General features: G+C 36.5%; 1 long non-coding RNA gene across 1 annotated transcript; it reads right to left on the bottom strand.

Moving 5' to 3' along the window:
- Positions 1–239: 239 nt before the first annotated feature.
- Positions 240–16,293, bottom strand: LOC105880705 (uncharacterized). Its single transcript, XR_012920498.1, has 4 exons — positions 16,245–16,293; positions 15,532–15,597; positions 14,814–14,925; positions 240–858 (listed from the first exon to the last, which is right to left on the bottom strand). It is a non-coding gene; the product is annotated as an uncharacterized LOC105880705 (long non-coding RNA).
- Between the last annotated feature and the right edge of the window lie 1,661 nt (positions 16,294–17,954).

Raw genomic sequence — 17,954 nt, forward strand, 5'->3', positions numbered from 1 at the left:
CTTTGAAGACAATCTTTCTTTTACCCTGACTGCTTCTAAGGTTTTCTCTTTCTTTGGTTTTTCGAGGTTTTACTATAATATGGTTCTCATTCATATTTTCTTACTCCCTTGGTTACTTATTGCATGCTAGAAATTATATTTGCAAAATTATTTATAAAGATAATTTGAGGCCCAGGATAATATTCCCTTCCCCCATAAAATAGTAATAATTTCTGGGGAGCGTGAGTAAATCAGAATCACTTTAATACAACCTCAGAGCCTGTAATGGTTTGAAAGTAGCCTGCAATCTCTAGATTGCTGGCATGGCATGCACCTGTAGTCCTAAGAGCAGTCTACACCTGGTTCAACATCTCCTAGAGTGTAGCTCTTTGTGCTCCTAAGTCCAAGTGTGTGTGTGTGTGTGTGTGTGTGTGTGTGTGTGTGTGTGTGTGTGTGTTGAGAGGTAGGTGTTTAAGAATCCAACTTGTGTCCCCATGGCCCCACACCATTGAGCCTCACAGCTTCATAGTTATCTCTTCTGGAATTGACAAATGCCACACAAAAGAAAAGTTGCTCCAAATGCAGAATTTCTGTCTTCTCCTAGACTTTGGTTCAGTATTTCTTTACTCTCTTGCCAGCTCCCTAACGCCTTCAATCAGGTATGTTTTAAATTTTGCCCTAATTTTCAAGGAGAGGGCAGTTTGAATCACCTAGTCCTTTATTACTGAAAGTGGGTATCTTCTTCCATCCATTTTTCACCTTCCAGAAATATGTTGAGATCTCTTTTCTCTTGATGAGTCCCTCTTCCAGTTTCATCACTATTTTGAGTTAATTCTCTTTAGTTCTTCTTTATTGCCACTTAAGTGAGGTCTCAGGAATCTAAGGAGACAAATGTGTCCATGTTATATCTGCCATGTTGTACCAGGTCCTACTTAAAATTTTTTTTAAGTAAATCATTACTTTAAAAAAGTAATCAAACAGCAAATCAAAAAGTAAATCAAACAGTATTTGAGCTATTATTTTTATAATAGTTTTACTGAGATATAATTCACATATATACAATTCCCCTTTTTAAAGTAAATGTACTTGAACTGTTATTAAGAATAAGTCACTTATGCTACACTTCACGACAAATCTCCAGTTCCCTGCTGACAGTTAACATAACCTCCAATAGAAATGGCCTATTATATCATATATAGATATTTCAAAGTTTAAACACTGTCCATAAAGTAAACTTGGGGATTCTATTTTTTTAATTCTATTTTTTTATTTTTAAATGCTCCTTTTCTATGTAGCTATGAGAGAATTATATTAATTTTCATCCTAAATCAAATTTGTGTAAAGTGGAAATTTTAAAAGGATGTTGAGATATTTTCTCTTAAATATTTTCTTGTTTGTGTCCATGACTCACTCACAATGCCATATCTAATCACACCTGGTGGTTCAAATCATTTGATCCATGGAGGACCTCTCATTAAAGGCGCTAACTTGTTATTGATCAAGTTAATTGGTTGAATGATTGAATGGGCATCACTTCAGATTGTGTCTGTGTATAAAAGCTGGTTTGACTGTTTTCATTGAAGTGTTCAGTTTTCAGTATACTCATGTTATAAGTAGGGAAGGATTTTGTACATTTACACATGACATATATGAACAATGACCATCTGTGAATAAAATGGGAGGTTGGGGAGAACCCTATACTTGTTTAGTTGGGTAGTGCTTCCCACTTATGTGAACCTCTGGCATTTACTGTTCTCCAAACCAGCCCTTTGGTCAATGACAGCAAAGAATATTAGTCTTTTGAGTCACACAGAATGTTTCTTCATTCACACACTCTTGAAGTTTTACTGGGCCATATATCATTCAAAACCAAAGGAGGGAACAAAAATAAAATGACAGTGGCAAAACCCTATTGCAATTCACCCTGTGATGTTAAAAGCAAAGAAAATATTCCTACTAATTAACATTCCCTTGATAACCTTGGATAGTTGGATGTCACTTGCCAGATCAGTGTAGGGACATAAATAATGACATATCACTGGCCTGTACACACAAAGGAGGTTCTATTCTAGAACAGTAAGAATCCTTAGAAAATACTTAGGCCAATCCACACTTTGCAGATGACAAAACAGATGACAAAACAGAGGGCAAGATGACTTGCCAAGGGGTCAGACAGTGAATCACTAACAGAGTCAAGACAAGAATCCAGGTCAGTTTATTCTACACCCTGGGCTCTTTGTACCAAACTGCCAGGCTTCCCAGTGATATCATACTACCCAGGAAGAGACTTGCAGTACACAGAACAGACAGCTTGCTTAGAAAGGTGATGTTCTTCTTTCCAAACATATTTCCCTAATTCTCCCAACATGTAAGATATTGATACCAGGCCTAGTGCATTGTAAGACTCCACAGCTATGGACAGATATAATTTGAGACCATCTAAGGCCATTATTGAAATAATATTTAATAAGAACTGGCAATTTCACTAACATTGTCCTATGATATACTATTCATACTAACTATGTTAAATAGGTAAAAATTATAAATGGTAACTCAGTAAGGTTATGTTACCTGACCATGGTCAGACAGCTAGCAGGGAGAAGAAATGTGCTAATCCAGGTGGGTCAGAGTCCTACACTATGCTCCTTCCAGGAGCCAAGCAGTGAGCTTGGCTTCAGTGTCTTCAAGGAACACTTATAATTAAAAGACAATCTGCCTATGGCCAGAGTAACGCAAATGCAGTTCAATATAAGATATGCTGTTGCTTTCATCTAATTTTTATCTGACAATAGTGCTAACTGACATGTATTGAGTACTAATTATGTTCCAAGCCCTGGCTCTACCCTTATTGTTCTATTCAATCTTCACAGTAACCTATTACATAAATGTTGTCATCATCATCATCATGGGTACCATTTTTACAGAAAATTGAGGTATGGAGCAATTTAGTGATTTGCCCAAACCCCCACAATTTGCGGCAGGGACTTGGTCCTGGGCAGTTTGGCTCCAGAGCACCTGTAATCACTCCTCTACACTGCCACGTGGATGCCTCCAGCCTCCATGAGAGGCCTGCAGAAGGGCCTTGTAGTGGCTCCATCAGGAAAATTGTGGGGATTCCAAATTACCAAAGGCTCAATGGAGGCAGGGTTGGAAAGCTTTTAGACAACTATTATATGAACTATAAAAGTATTGGATGTCATAAGGCAATGCGGAATAGCCTTGATAGGAATTTGCAAAGAAATTCCTGATCTCCTGGTGTCAATGAACAAGACAATAGGGAAAATGATGTGAGTGTTCTGTTTGGAGACCAGCCTGAGCCATCTTTCATCTGAAAGAAAAATGCCTAAAATTATTGTTACAGTCTATACTTTTGCTATAATTAGTTTCTCAGATGAGTTAACTTTTGAGAGCTGGTCCTCAAACAATAAACCAGGATAGACAAGTTTGTTGGAATTAATGGGCAATAAAACGTCTGGGGCGTGTTGTGCAAAGGCACCTAGAGGCACAAAGAATGCTTATGAGCAAAGAAAACCTGAAAGGATAAAGGAAAGCAGGGAAAACTTCCCTGTCAGTTCTGGCTGTAGTTCTGACATTTAGAACCTACAAATACCCAACTGTTGTGCAAATATAACTCTAACTTAACAGTTTTTATTTTCAAAAGTCTTTTATTAGAAATAGCATGCTATTCCTACGTCACATGATTTTTGGTTGAGTCATTTCTGCTTTCATTTGTAGAACATTCAGACTGAAAAATCAACCATATAATTCATCAGACTTTCCCTCAGCAACCCAGTAGTAAATATATCCAGGTAGTAAAATAAATAATGTCAACTTTCATAATTACTGATATGCAAAATTTGTTACTAATTTTGGCCATTCAGGGAAATGGTATATCTCAATGCTAAGGTGCTAAGGATTAACAAACTACAGCCTAAATAGGCCAAACCTCCTGACCCACAGCCTCTTTTTTTTTTTTTTTTTTTTAAGAGACAGTGTCAGCTGGGCTCACACCTGTAATCCTAGCACTTTGGGAGGTCGAAGTGGGAGGATAGCTTGAGGTCAGGAGTTTGAGATCAGCCTAGGCAATAGTGAAACTCTGTCTCTATAAAAAAATAGAAAAATTAGCTAGGCATGGGGACACATGCCTATAGTCCCAGCTACTCATGAGGCTGAGTCAGGAAGATTGCTTGAGCCTAGGAGTCTGAGGTTGCTGTGATGATGCCACTGCACTCTAGCCACAGTGACAGAGCAAATGTCAGTGTGTTGCCCAAGCTGGCCTCCATCTCCTGGGTTCAAGCAATCCTGCTGCCTCAGCCTCTGGAGTAGCTGAGCCTATAGTCACGTGCCACTGTGTGCAGCTCCACAACTTTTTTTTATAGATAAAGTTTTATTGGAACACAGTCACACCTATTAGTTTATATATTGTTCATGACTTCTTTCACACTACAACAAAGTAGTTATGACAAAAACCGTACAGCCCACAAAATCTAAAATATTTACTTCTGGCCCTTTACAGAAAAAGTTTGCAAACCTCTGTTCTAGACCATTAATCAGAGGAATGGAGGAAAATTTTTTCTAACAACTTTCCAGCTATTTTGGGAAGACATCAAATAGATTTGGCCTAGTGAAAAATTCTTGGACTAGCAGCCTGTTAATATAAGCTGCATGATTAATATTATAATATATAAATGGGCCTATGGAATATGAGCCAGTGAGGTAGTCCATGTATTAATCAATAACTATGGGAAGAAGGAAGACAGTATGGAATGCTTAACATGTCACCAGGCACCCTTCAAAAGAGAAGCAGGAAAAAAAAATGGGTGAAGGAGCCCCTTGGAGAAAGAACAGTAAAGAATCCTTTCAAAGCTGTGTATTCCTCATGTGTTGAATAAAGGCACTGAGCTTCTTCATGGGGCCTACCCCTGGGTTTCCAAGGACCTTCAGTCATTAGCTTCATTGGCTTTCGTGAATCCCCACAAAATCCCAAGATGTTATGTCCTGAAATCCGGTATCCTATATTCAGTTCCAGATTTGGATGTATTCCTGAATAGTACCATCAACAATCATCAAACTCCTGAAGCATCTATTCAGTACACTGGGTCTCTCTGGTTACTTACTACTGTTCTAACATCTTTAGTTTCTATATGAATAAAATGTCTGAGTACTTATCTTTTATTTTAATTATTAGCAAATTCACATCTTTTCTTCAATATTAATACATACAAGCTAGCTGTAACAAGAAACCATTCTCATCTGAGCACTACAAGATTCCCAAGTTCTCTAAGACCTGAGTAGTGTATTGTTAACAACCAACTACAAACTAACCTATGCATTTTGGGTCGGATTAGGAGTGACTAATAATTGTACATGTAACTGGGTAGCTGTAGGTTCTTGACAATCATGACAGATAATCATGTGACCAAATAGCAGCTTAATTGAGATTTAAAAATTGTCACATCTCTCTGAAAGGTACAATAGAAATTATCTCTATTACTCCTATGTCTATATTTTATGGCTTGAAACAGGGCTTGGGTCTGTTAAAAAATATATTCATTTATTCAACGAATATATATTGAATGCCTACTCTATGCTAGGAATTGTGTTAAACTCATATTGCCAACTATATATTATGATATTATTATTACTATTACAGAACCCTTACATTATTCTGAGTTTCTTTTTTTTTCTACATTCTTGCTAAAGTAAGCCACAATAGACAAGTTCTCTGATTTTTCTGATAAATATTGAGCTGTCCACTTGATGACATTTTTACATAAAGATCACAGGCAAAAATAACTTCCTGCAAGGACATCAGAGGCATTACCCACTTTCTCTTGATGGCTTTGGCTCCAGGGGGTCAAAATGTCATATCATATTTAACCAATACTGTTCCCTCAGTGACAGTGCCCCCTTTTTTCCATCCCAGTTAGAACTGAAAGAGAGTCTGCCATTTTTAGCTTCAGGATATGTGTGAAAGAGCCATAAGAACACAAGAAAGGGATGGGGAGGGGGCGGTGTTTCAGAAACCTGGCTGTCCCCCGCTCACCTCCAAAGAACAGAGAGAAGTATTGGGGGCAAGAGCCATCTTTCCTTCTTCAGAACTAGGAGAGACATGAGAGGGGGTTCTTGGGAGTTAACCCAGATCAGAAGGGGTCAAAATCGTGACTGCTCACCCAGTGTTGCTCTGGTGCTTCCCAGCCGAGGGCAGCAGAGCCACCTGCAGTGAGTGCCGCAGCAGGCCTTCTCCTGAGCCCACCCAAACCTGGGCACACAGGGCCCCTCGAGGTGGGATGAGGGAGATTCTAGACTCCCAGTGATTCCCATGCACAAAGAAGTATAAGAAATCCCATTAAAATCTTTATGAATTAGGTTAATTTACAAGTCTTTAACTTTGAATGAACTATTAAATCAATAAAACATTGATTTAAGCAAGTGTGGAAAATATTAGAAGGGAGTTTATTAAAACTCAAGCCCTTACAACACAATGTTGAGTGAGAAGAATTTACCTTGGAGAGGGTCTGGCTTTCTTCCCACCTTCTTGTCTACAGCTTCCCCCATTCTCCCCACCCCTCTGTCCCTTCCTTCCTGTGGGAAGGGCCATAGGACTAAACACTAAACAATAACAGCAGCAGCAGGAACAAAGACTAAAGGCCAGACACAGAGCAGAACTAGGCATTAGCTCACAGCTAAGAAAATGTCACTGAAAAGATAAAAGCAGAGAAGGCAAAACATCTACGTTTCTGTTGTAGACATTTCCTCGTCATTTATACAGATAGATATAGAAACAGATATATCCCCTTCAATCTGTGAAGATTAACAAGACTGGCAGAATTTATTCCTGAAATAGGAATTTCCTTCCAAATTATCCCTGAAGCTAAACTTCTTAATAACTATTACAAATGTTGTATACTATTATCCCTATTATAAGAAGTAGTTGTCCTAGTTCTCTCTTTCTATCGTGTTCTTGTGTTGCCTAAACAGATTGACACCCGCTGGTCTCTTTCCTCCTCATCCTACTGCTCTCAGAAGCCTTGTGCTCCATGTGACCACTCTTCCCCCTTGGCCAGGTTCTCTCTCTATCTTCCTAACTCAGCTATGGTCCCCACACTCCTTCTACACACTCTGTATGGTTTTAGACACATGGATGGAATAAACATCCTTGCCCTCCAGTTTCATGCCATCTACAGGAGACGACAGGAAAAGGTGCCCAAATCAGATGCTCAATTCAACACAGATCTTTGTGGCCACTCCTCAACATCTTCTCTTGCTCCTCTCTCAGCTCACCCTTTAAGTCTGCAATTTTTCTCCTATGCCCTTTACTTTTCTCTAAATGCTATCTTTCCCACACATCACTGAAAACATTTCGCTAACCAGAAAGAGCTTCCCTTGGGGACATTAGATTAAACAAAATGTATTTGATGATGAAGTCATTTTAAAATTTTAAATCTTTTTTTAAAGTAAGTACAAGTACCACCTGGACTTTGAAGAAAGACAATAGTTGGCCAGGTATGGTGGCTCATGCCTGTAAACCCAGCACTTTGGGAGGCCAAGGTAGGAGGATTACTTGAGGCCAGGAGTTTAAGGCCAGCATAGTGAGACCTCACTGCAAAAAAAAATTTTTTTGAAGATAGTTGACTTCATGGTTTTGTTTTATTTTATGGGGTAATCAAGACAGCTTTTAAATCACTCCAAAATAAAGAAGAGGGATGAATGAGCAAGCAATGTATGTTCTATCCTATATATGTTTTCTGGCAGTCAAACAGCTAAAGCACAGTCTTTCCTATTTCCCTCCTGATTGTAGTGGAATATACATATTGGTGTTAAGACAGATATTTACATATATATATATATATATATATATATATATATATATATGGCAAAGTGAGGAATTTAAGTGGAGACTATGCAGGAACTAATTCAGCATGAGTTATTGGTTAATACCTGAGGGGGAATAACACTAGGAAGACCATGAAATCAGACCATGTGGGAAGGTTTTCTGTAAATTAATATTTTAATTCATGCCAAAAAAAAAAAAACCACATGAGAAAATGTTACAATGTAAATGGAGATCTTTTCCTACTGAAAAGTAAAAATAGCTCTCCAAGTGAGCAGAAAGGGATTAGGGAACACTTAAAAAGGTTGTATTACTGTACAGCAAATCAATCTTTATTTATCTATCCTAATGAAGCACATCAGTCCAGAGTGGCCAACCAAAAATATCACTAGTATTAGACTTTAGGATATATGTAAGTCATTCATTTCAACAGGGGATCAAGGTTCTGTTCTTGGAATTCAACAGATTTCAAACCAGATAATTAACCAGGAAATATTTAGCATGCTCTTATTATGTACAGAACACTCAATATAGTGTCTTGAGGGTGGCAAAGACTTGGCACCTTATGGTATAGTTTAGCTATTCCTTCACATTTATCTAATGCCTTTTCCAAGATGAATTTTTCTTTTCTCGTTCATTCACATATTCATCCATTTAACGAATCATTCTCAAAAACCTACTATATGCCAAGCGTTGCTCTGGTCCTTGGGTGAGATACATTGGTAAACAAATAGATAAAAAGCTTTGCCCTCTTACTCCTGTGGAGCTTCAATTCAGGTTAGAGGATGGCCGATAATCAATAAGCATAATAAATAAATCAACTACATAGTATATCTAAAGTGGTCAATATCCTCATTTGCTTGGGATAGTCTCAGATTACAGACATTGTCCTGAACCCTTGTTCCAGTTGATGTCCCCTTTCACTCTCACAAGTGTTACATTTGGTCAATAAATTGCATAGTCTAAGTATGTTTGAAGTTAATAAGGATCTTGTAGAAGGGGGGCAGCAGAGAGTGGATTGCAATTTTAACGGGGTGGTCAGGGTGGGTCTGATTGAAGGAGAGATATTGGAGCTAAGATTTGAAGAAGGTGAAAGAATTGGCCAGAAGAATATGATTTTAAAAGTTTACATATTTATTATAAAACATTGAAATAAAACCAACGTGTAAAAAAGTTAAACAGCCTTTCTCCTTCTCTTCCCCCCCTTGATTCTATTCAACAGTTTTTTTTACACATTTTCATGCTTTTAAGGCATATATATCAGCTTTTAAAACATAAGGTGTGTCATGTCACATATCATACCGCATTTTTGAATCAACAACTTACAAAAACATCACATTCTAAATTTTAAATATATAAAATTTGTATTATAAAATAAAATAATAAAAACAACTTATCATGGACATTTTTTCATGAATATATAGGCAAAGTAGTCTACTACATAAGCATACCCCTTTCCACAGCTCAACTACCTCCCCATCAAAATCGAATCTGCTCTAGTCAAAGAAGGGAGTGAGGAATTTGGAGGAGCAGATAGAGAGAAGGGGAAGGGAATTAAATCTTTCTTGGTAATGGAGTTGACGCAAAGACTCCATGCATCTTGCAGGCTTCCGCAAATTTCTAGAATAAAATATGCAGAAATTGCAAGAGTGACCACAAAGCAAGCAAAGCAGGTTAAGAATGCTTTAAGAATAATATTTCTCCATGCAGAAATTACAGGATTTGATCATCTCAATAGAAGTGAAATCAGTTAGGGAAGAAGTGTTCGAGGGATTTCATCAGAATACCATGAAAGCATTTGGGTCAATTCTCATCTTCACTTGGGGTTCCCTCCTCTACCCCTGCACATAGGAAAGCAGGTAGGTGTCACTGAGATTATGGATGAGTTTTGATTTTGTTTCTCCTCCTTCCCGATCCCTCCCCTACCTCATCTGAAGACCAGAGCCACCATGATGGCACAAGCTAAGGGTGTGTTCTTAGGGATAAAAGGCTGGGGACAAGGTCATAATTTATAATAGAAACACTTCTCCTTGACCAGTATATTGTACGCTCCAGCTGATCAAGTTATGTCATAGCAAGTTAAGTGTGTCATTCATTTCTTTGGGGGAAACTAGTCCTATAATAATAGTACATTTTATGTACAATCTGTCAGTAGGGACTGAGTTAATAAAAAGGCCATATTACTAAGACATTTATAGACCAGATTCAGTATACCCTAGTAATTGATTCTTCTCTTTATTGATTTATTGATATTATTGTGAAGGCATACAGGCTGATATTGGATGTTTATGACTTCAAAAATATCAAAATGAAAAATTTTTAAATTCAATACAACATCTGGATATTGTGGTCTATTGTAGGCCAGTCATTATCTGGCTTTTTCTAAATAGTATCAGCATGTTCCCCAAGTTTCCAGAAGACAGAACACCCAGACTGAAACCTCTACTTGTCTGTGTTGAGTCTAGGCTCTAGGGTATGTAGACATAGCTTAAGACCATAACTCATAGAAAGAAGTGGGAAAAACCTTGAACAAATAGGAATAAATTCTTGTCAAATTGGAATTTTTTAATTAGAGTATATAATAGTTTCAGCAGTTTAAATAAAATTCCCTCTGAACTGTCAAGATCGTTTTTATGAATAAGAGTCTATTGAACTTTAGCAGCATTTCCAAATTATGGGTTCAGGAAAATAAGATATGCCCTCAGAGTCTTAGTCTAGCAATTTAGTATCATAAAGGGGTGTGTTTATTATTATTAATAATAGTTTATAATATGTCTACTATGAACTACAATGTTTTTATTAGTGACAGTTTTTCTTACTAGAGTCCATTTTATATCAGATGATTTTTATATTAATAAAGTATGCTTTTCTTTTTAAAAATTATATCATCTAGGCCTTACACAAAGTCAGATTAACTATCCACAGTGCACACACACACACACACACACACACATACACATTCATTCTAAAGTCATGAAATTTAACTACACTAACATCATTATTCAAAGCAAAAATAACATGTATTTTAGCATGTATTTCACTGAGCTTTTATCCACTGGAAAATCTGGGAAGAAACAAAATGGGTGTCTGTTCCTAATTCCTAAAGTAAATGTCCTTCTCTTTGGACCTTTCTGTGTTACGGGACAGGAAGAGAGAGAGAAAGGTGAAAATAACAAGGAATAAGGACAGGGCTGAGATGAAAGAAAGTTTGCCATCCACCTGCCAGATGGGGAAATCCTTACAGTTCATGAGCATCTGAATTGCTCAAGATTTTTTACAGAAAGACATACATTATCCATAGAAGATCAATTGCCTGAGTCTCTGATTCACAAAATCTCTAAGACCACCTAATGTTATTTTTAAAAATGTATGAATACATACATCTCCATTTTTACTTTATAATCTGAGCTACAGAAAATCTACTGCATTATCATCCGGGCCTCATTACCTCTCTGTTAATTAGCTAACATTTGTAAAATGCTTTGAAGATGAAAAGCATCCTATAAGCACTAAGAATTAGTAAGTAATATGAAAGGAAAATTATAAAATAGATACATTGTTAACATTAATTTGTATTTTATCTTTTCTTATTATCCTCTCCCAAGCATTTGACATTTAGGGCTAAGCTACATATAAAGGCTGAGGGAGTTGCTGTGTCTATTATAGCTGTGACTTGGTATTTCAACTTACTCCAAGTTAACATTTGCCAAAGAATGAGTTCTCAAGCAAAAAAATTAACTGTCCAGAAAGATCCCTACTTATAATGGTTAATGTGTTAAGTAATTAAACAAACAATTCACCCTCCTCCACCCCCCACACACACAGAGTTAAAAGAAAAAGTGTATTAATTCAGAAGCAATTAATAAGCATTTCTCTTTGTGCAAAACAATGCAAAATACACTAATGAATACTAAGATCAGCCAACCCATTTTGGTGTGAAACATATGATTCTACTTTGCACCCACTGTATAGTTGCAGGTCCTGCCGCTGAGTAGCTTAGGACAGTATATTATGTAGTGTTGACTGTTCCCTACATTTTGCTGTCATCAAAGTGAGTTAAACAAACTTTTCTGAAGCTGTACTTCTACTCCCTGTCATCTCACCTCCTCCTTCCCCCAATCCTAAATGGACAGGACAGACAGGCAAACTTGCCTTAGAAAATCTTTGGCAGCTTGCCAGAGACTGACACAAGGAAGAAAAAGCTATAGTAAAATATTCTTAAAATACATGTATCATGAAAGCCTTCAATAAAACAGGAAATAATAGATCAAGTACATTCAAAGTATTTGCAAACTGTTTAATTGGGTAAGGGCAAGTCAAACTCCTCTGATCACAGCCACATCCTTATTGTAAAGCCCACTTCAGTGATACTAAAGTTAATCCCAAGTCCTGTTACAGGAAACACATCCTTATTAAAGTAACATTAAGTGCTCCTTTTTTATTGATCTTTCCCTTCAGCTTAATGATAGAAACTTACTGATGTTTTAATAATAACCTCACAAGCTTTATCTCATTTTACTTTGCCTTAGTACTAAAAGATGCAGTGGAAACTAACTTAGCATAAACATTTTGCAGATGTCTTTAAAGGCCAGGGGGAGGTGGAAAAAAAAAAAAGATTCAATTGAGCTGTGTGTTAACAAAGATGGCTGAAAAACTAAAAGATAAAAGGGAGGCTCCAGTGTGAACATCAAAGAATTGTTAATGACAAGAAATACCATTAGGGTTAGCATCTCTTTTGTTTCAACCCTTTCACACCTGCAGTGTGTGGTGAGCTAAGCCTTTGTTCCAAAATCTGAATTACCTCCATTAGCATTTATAGAAAAATGGTTGCAAAACAACAGAAATGTACTTTTGGTTCTCCCCTTTTGCTTGAAAAGTCAGAAATTAGTTAGGTATCTGTGGATTTCTTTCTGGTTACTGGATGCAACTATAGAGATTATAGAGGTGGAAGGTAATGGGTTGCAAATGAATTTGGTTGCATTGTAAGAATAGCTTTGTAACTGAAAAAGAGAGTAATATAAGCAACACAGAGAAGCTCACATAAGAAGCTCAGACATTAGCAATAGCAAAATCAGAGCGTGAAATTCAGATTAGCCCTCCCCAGGCTGTGAGAGGAAGGGGGTATTGCAAGACTTGGCATGGCTAAAGGTGTAACCTGTTTTATTTGGCCCCTGAAAAATTTTAACAGATGGTGGGACCAGCTGTCTTTTTCAGCCATTTAATAAACTCTTCGGTGGTAACAGTTTGGAAAGTGGGGGTTTTTCGTTTTAGGCCAGAGGAGAAAATAAAGAAATCTGTCCCAAATTGTCTTTGCCAAGTGGTAAAGCCTAGAAACATTATGAAAAGTTAAAGGGGAAAAAATGGACTATACTATTGTCATTATATTTTTTAAGGGAGCAGCAACGACAAAAAATTCCTCTTCTGCCAAATTGGGTGATTAACTCCTGGCAAAATGTGTTAATATTTTATATATCTGGAATTTTAATTGTGGTCTTTCAAAAAGAGATGCCTGATTATCTTTAACGCTCATTGACAAATTAAACAGCACTTTAAGACAACTATCCAAAGCATTACAAAACATTTGCTAGAAGTTAGCATTCATAGAAGGTAAATACTTTGTCATAATGAACGAGGGGGGAATTTTATCCGGTTTACATAATTGGTCAAAAATGGTATACAACCCTCCTAATCATTCATGTAGATTACAGAGCCCAGCTCCAGACCTCAGGGAATGAGAAAAAAATTCTCATATTAACTTATTTTCAGAACAGGATCTAAGAAATTTTACAATTTTATAAAATTGGCATTGTTTTTCCACCAATAAAATAGCAACTCTCAATTATGGTAGAAAGAGTTTACTTACAAAGATTCTCCCTAATGTCTATAAATACAATTCTTTTTGCAAACGATGATGATTCCTGACTAAGCAACAGCCTTTTCATTTGACAAAGCTTTGTTCTGTCCACAGGCCTAGATACTACATCTATTTTGTCCCAAGTAAATTGCAGCAGTAAAATGTAAACTCTTTTTAAGTTAAGAGAGATGTTTTGACACCTTTTTGGACACCTAAAGCATATGCAGCATTCATTGTATCTAGTAAATCTCTTTTGCTTAGCTTCCAGCTTGCCCCCTTTCCAGATTGCTAGTGATGTTTGCCTTCTTAAACATGTAGCAAAGTGTAGATGGGTGAGAAAGGAAAAACAAATAATTCTACCTGGAGTAAGGTATACAGTCACCAAGCTAGTTACCAAAATTAACAGAATGCCATTTATAATCTGCCAATACCCATGATTTGTGAATTGCCTTAGACAAATCACAGTTCTTCCTTTAGGGGGTACTTTCTGTAGTCTGTATCAGCAGAAATCCCATTCATTCAAGGCATCCTTAAAGAGGCCCTAATATGCTGCAAGCACTGTGCCAGGAGCTATATGAAACTGATCAAGACAGACAAGATCCTTGCTCTCTTGGAGCTTATATAGCTTCTGGTCTTCACTGTACAAGGAGGGAGAGAAAGGCTACAAACACAAAGGCCTTTATAGCAGAATGTTCAGGCTCCATCTACACAGCTTCAAAACTATCTAAATGACACAGATGAATTTGACTATTAAATGTAGGGGAAGGGGATTTGCCCTTTACTTTCAGGCGAGCAGTGGAAGCAATTGCAAGGTCATCCTAGCAAACCTTAGCAAAGCGTCTGGCTTTTCAGTGTAACCTTTTAGTTTTCCAGCCTCTGATTTCAGACAGATGTCACAGTATGATTATCTAGATCATACCTCACTAAAGTATGATTATCTAGAAATTATATGTATCTAGGAATTATAAGTATTTTCCTTACACATTACAAAGCGCTTTACTACATTTTGGGAATAAATAGTTTCGAGTGGGAAAAAATAAAGATATAGAGCCTTACTTTATAGAAATCAAAGCATTAACATAATCTGAAAACTAGGTTGATCTTGTGGCTGGCAGGCAAATACTTTCAACTACTTCTAGTCCTTACCTCGAAAATTTTAACACCTTTATTTCCTATGAACCACTTACAGGTACTAAAGTCAATTTAAATGCTGACAGTAATTCTGTCAGATTTTCCAGAATGTGAAAATGTAATTTACCTTGAAAACAAGAGAAAAATGAAAAAATTAATGTGAAATCCAACTAAATCTGTATTGGAAAATTCATTTGTTTCTTGGAGCATTATACTTGTATTCTTCTTTCAATGTCATCAAATCAACAGGTCATCTGGGATTAGTGAACATGGAATTTCGGACTACTTGCCAGATTTAATGTTTTCAGGTCAACACAGTTAGGATGTCTGTCTGTCTGGGAGGCAACTGGCCCAGACGTTGCAGCCTTGGCCAAGGACTTAGACACCCACACACAGGATACTCTCAGCTGTGGCTGTCCTTGTCACCTTCACAGATGCCAAGTGTGTCCCCAGCAGTGGCCATGGACCAGCAGAGTAGCCCATGGAAAAAGGCACCAAAAACAGCAACCCCTAGGAATAATCTCAGTGACACCTAAATAGCCATTCTGGTAATAGACTAAGCTCACAAATTTATGCTGCTTCCTTAATCCCCTTCATAAATAAATGCTGCATTTGACAGCAATTTTTTTTTAACTAAAAACTCCCTAGCCAAACAAAACAATATTTTACACTAATGAAAAGCAGGAATGATGAAATTATGAAGCCCATTAAAAAGTGATAAATAAATACCGACCTATAAATTTCCTGAAGATTGTTGAGAAATGTCATTACTGTCAGAATTCTCCAAATATCCAGGAAACTGAGAGAAGAAAAATAGTGTAAGAACCCTTCATATTAGGCATTTTCTAATAGGATAAGTTATTTTCTTAAGTTGTATAATCAGTAACAGTTAAATTCTTAACATTTAAAAGAATGATTTAACAAATTAGTTAACAAAATAGTAGTATATGTGAAAATTAAATTATTTCCAGTCTCAATGCTGTAATTAATATAATTACAAACATTCAAAAGGGATTGAGTACTGGACAAAATAACTCTTAATTTCACTGATATGGTTTAAAACATATTTATTGAATACTTGCTGTGTGCCAGATACCACTTATCTGGAACAAAGAACCTTAAAAAATTCTAAAGGTGACAGGGAAGAAAAAAAAAGAAGAAAACAAGGAGGGGGAAAAATAAAGAAGGAAAGAGGATATTTAGTACTCTATATTAAAATATACTATAAAATTACAAAAGAAAAGAGTATTTTGCTGGCACCAAAACAGAGAAATAGAACAAGAAAGATATGACATAAACTCAAGTATATCTAAGTATTTCTTATGATACAGGTGAAATTTAAAATTGATCAAGAAATGACTCAGTAGTGCTAGAAAAATTAAATATTTGGAAAAAATAAAGTTCATCCTTGTCAAGAACTGTGAAAGCCTCAGGCTTTTTACCTACCTGCAGACTACCAAGTTAGCCTGTTACAGTTTCATGGATGTTGGCAGAAGGTGCAAATTCCTGCCTCAGAGACAAACTGTAGTAGCAGTAGCCCGGAGCTCAGCATTTGCACCAGTTCCCTGAGCCTCCAGTCCCATGGGTGATGTGAAAAGGGACAGATGCTACCTGCAGGCAGTGGAGTGGATTATAGGAGAGGAACCCCAAGTTTAAGGAGCTGGATTCTTTCATAATGGGCACTAAGACTGCCCAGTCTTTGCCCTTGATGGAGGTATTATTTTTATTATATGCACAAGCTACCAACCCGCCCTCTGCTCCTAGGGGGACGCTATATTGTCCAAGGCTGTTCACCATAAAAATATCCCTGAAAATATAGTTGAGGACGAAGGCAGAGCCTTTGCTCACAAGACATGCAACAACATGAGAGACACACAGAGAATTGTGTCCCGACAGTCATTAACTATGTGCTTTATTTTAAAAGAATTCTAGATAAAGAAAGAGTTCAATGTAAAAAAGAAAAGAACAAGAAGAAGAAGAAACCAAAAAAGTTGAGGAGAAAATATATATGAATGCTCCATACTTTTCAGATAGGGAGACCTTTCTAAACATAATGTCAAAGACAGCTTAAAGGAAGAGAAGAATATGTTTTACTACATAGAAATTTAAAACCTCATCATGTCAGAGACACTGTAAAATAATTAAATTGCACTGGGGAAATGGAGAGTTACCATTTAATATGTACTGATTTTCAGTTTGGGAAGATTAAAAACTTTTAGAAACAGATAGTGGTGATGGCTGCCCAACAACGTTAATGTATTTAATGCTACTGAATTGTACACTTAAAAATTTTTAAATGGTAAATTTTATGTTATGTATATTTTACAATAAAAATATTTTTAAATAGGAAGCTGAAAATGTAAGCTAGAAATAAAATTGGTTGCATATATGATAAAGGCTAATATTTTTTCATTCAACAAATATGTATCAACTGCTCTGATATGCTAAGAATACAATGGAAATCAAGATGTTATGATCTTGCCTTCAAGGATAATAATGAGCTTCTACAAACTACTAAAAAAAAAGAAAAACATTCCAATAAGGAAATGAAGAAAAGAGGCATGCACAGGCAGTTCACAAAACAATACAAATTCACATATATGAAAAAGTATTCAAAATTACCAGTAATAAAATAGAAATTATAAACAAAATACCACTTTTACTTTCAGAACAGCAAGTTTTTCTTAAAGTTCTCAGTGTTAGTAAGGATATTGGGAAATTGGTATCCCCAAACTTTGCTAGTAGGAGTATAAATTGACATGAACTTCACCTACAACCTGACTGTATATATATCAGAAGCCTTAAAACCACACTTGCTCCATGCCCAGCTATTGCCCTGATGGGAAGGCATCCCAGGAGAATGGTCTGAGATATGTACAAAAGTTGTTCTTTATAGCATGATATATAATAGCAAAAAAAAAAAAAAAAAAAAAAGCCCACTAGGAAAAATTTAAATATTCAAATTAGAGCATTTATTAGTTAGGGGCAGCCACACAATAGAATAACATATAGTCTTTAAAATGACTCAAAATAAGGCTGGCTATAAAAAGAATACAAAATGACACTATTTTCAATTTTCACATAGGCCTATGTAGCCATGAAAAATATTTAGAAAGGCTTTTATAAAGAAGGTTGGTAATGTTTATCTTTCAGCAT

The sequence above is a fragment of the Microcebus murinus genome, chromosome 8 (assembly GCF_040939455.1).
Source record: "Microcebus murinus isolate Inina chromosome 8, M.murinus_Inina_mat1.0, whole genome shotgun sequence".
Classification (NCBI taxonomy): Eukaryota; Metazoa; Chordata; class Mammalia; order Primates; family Cheirogaleidae; genus Microcebus; species Microcebus murinus.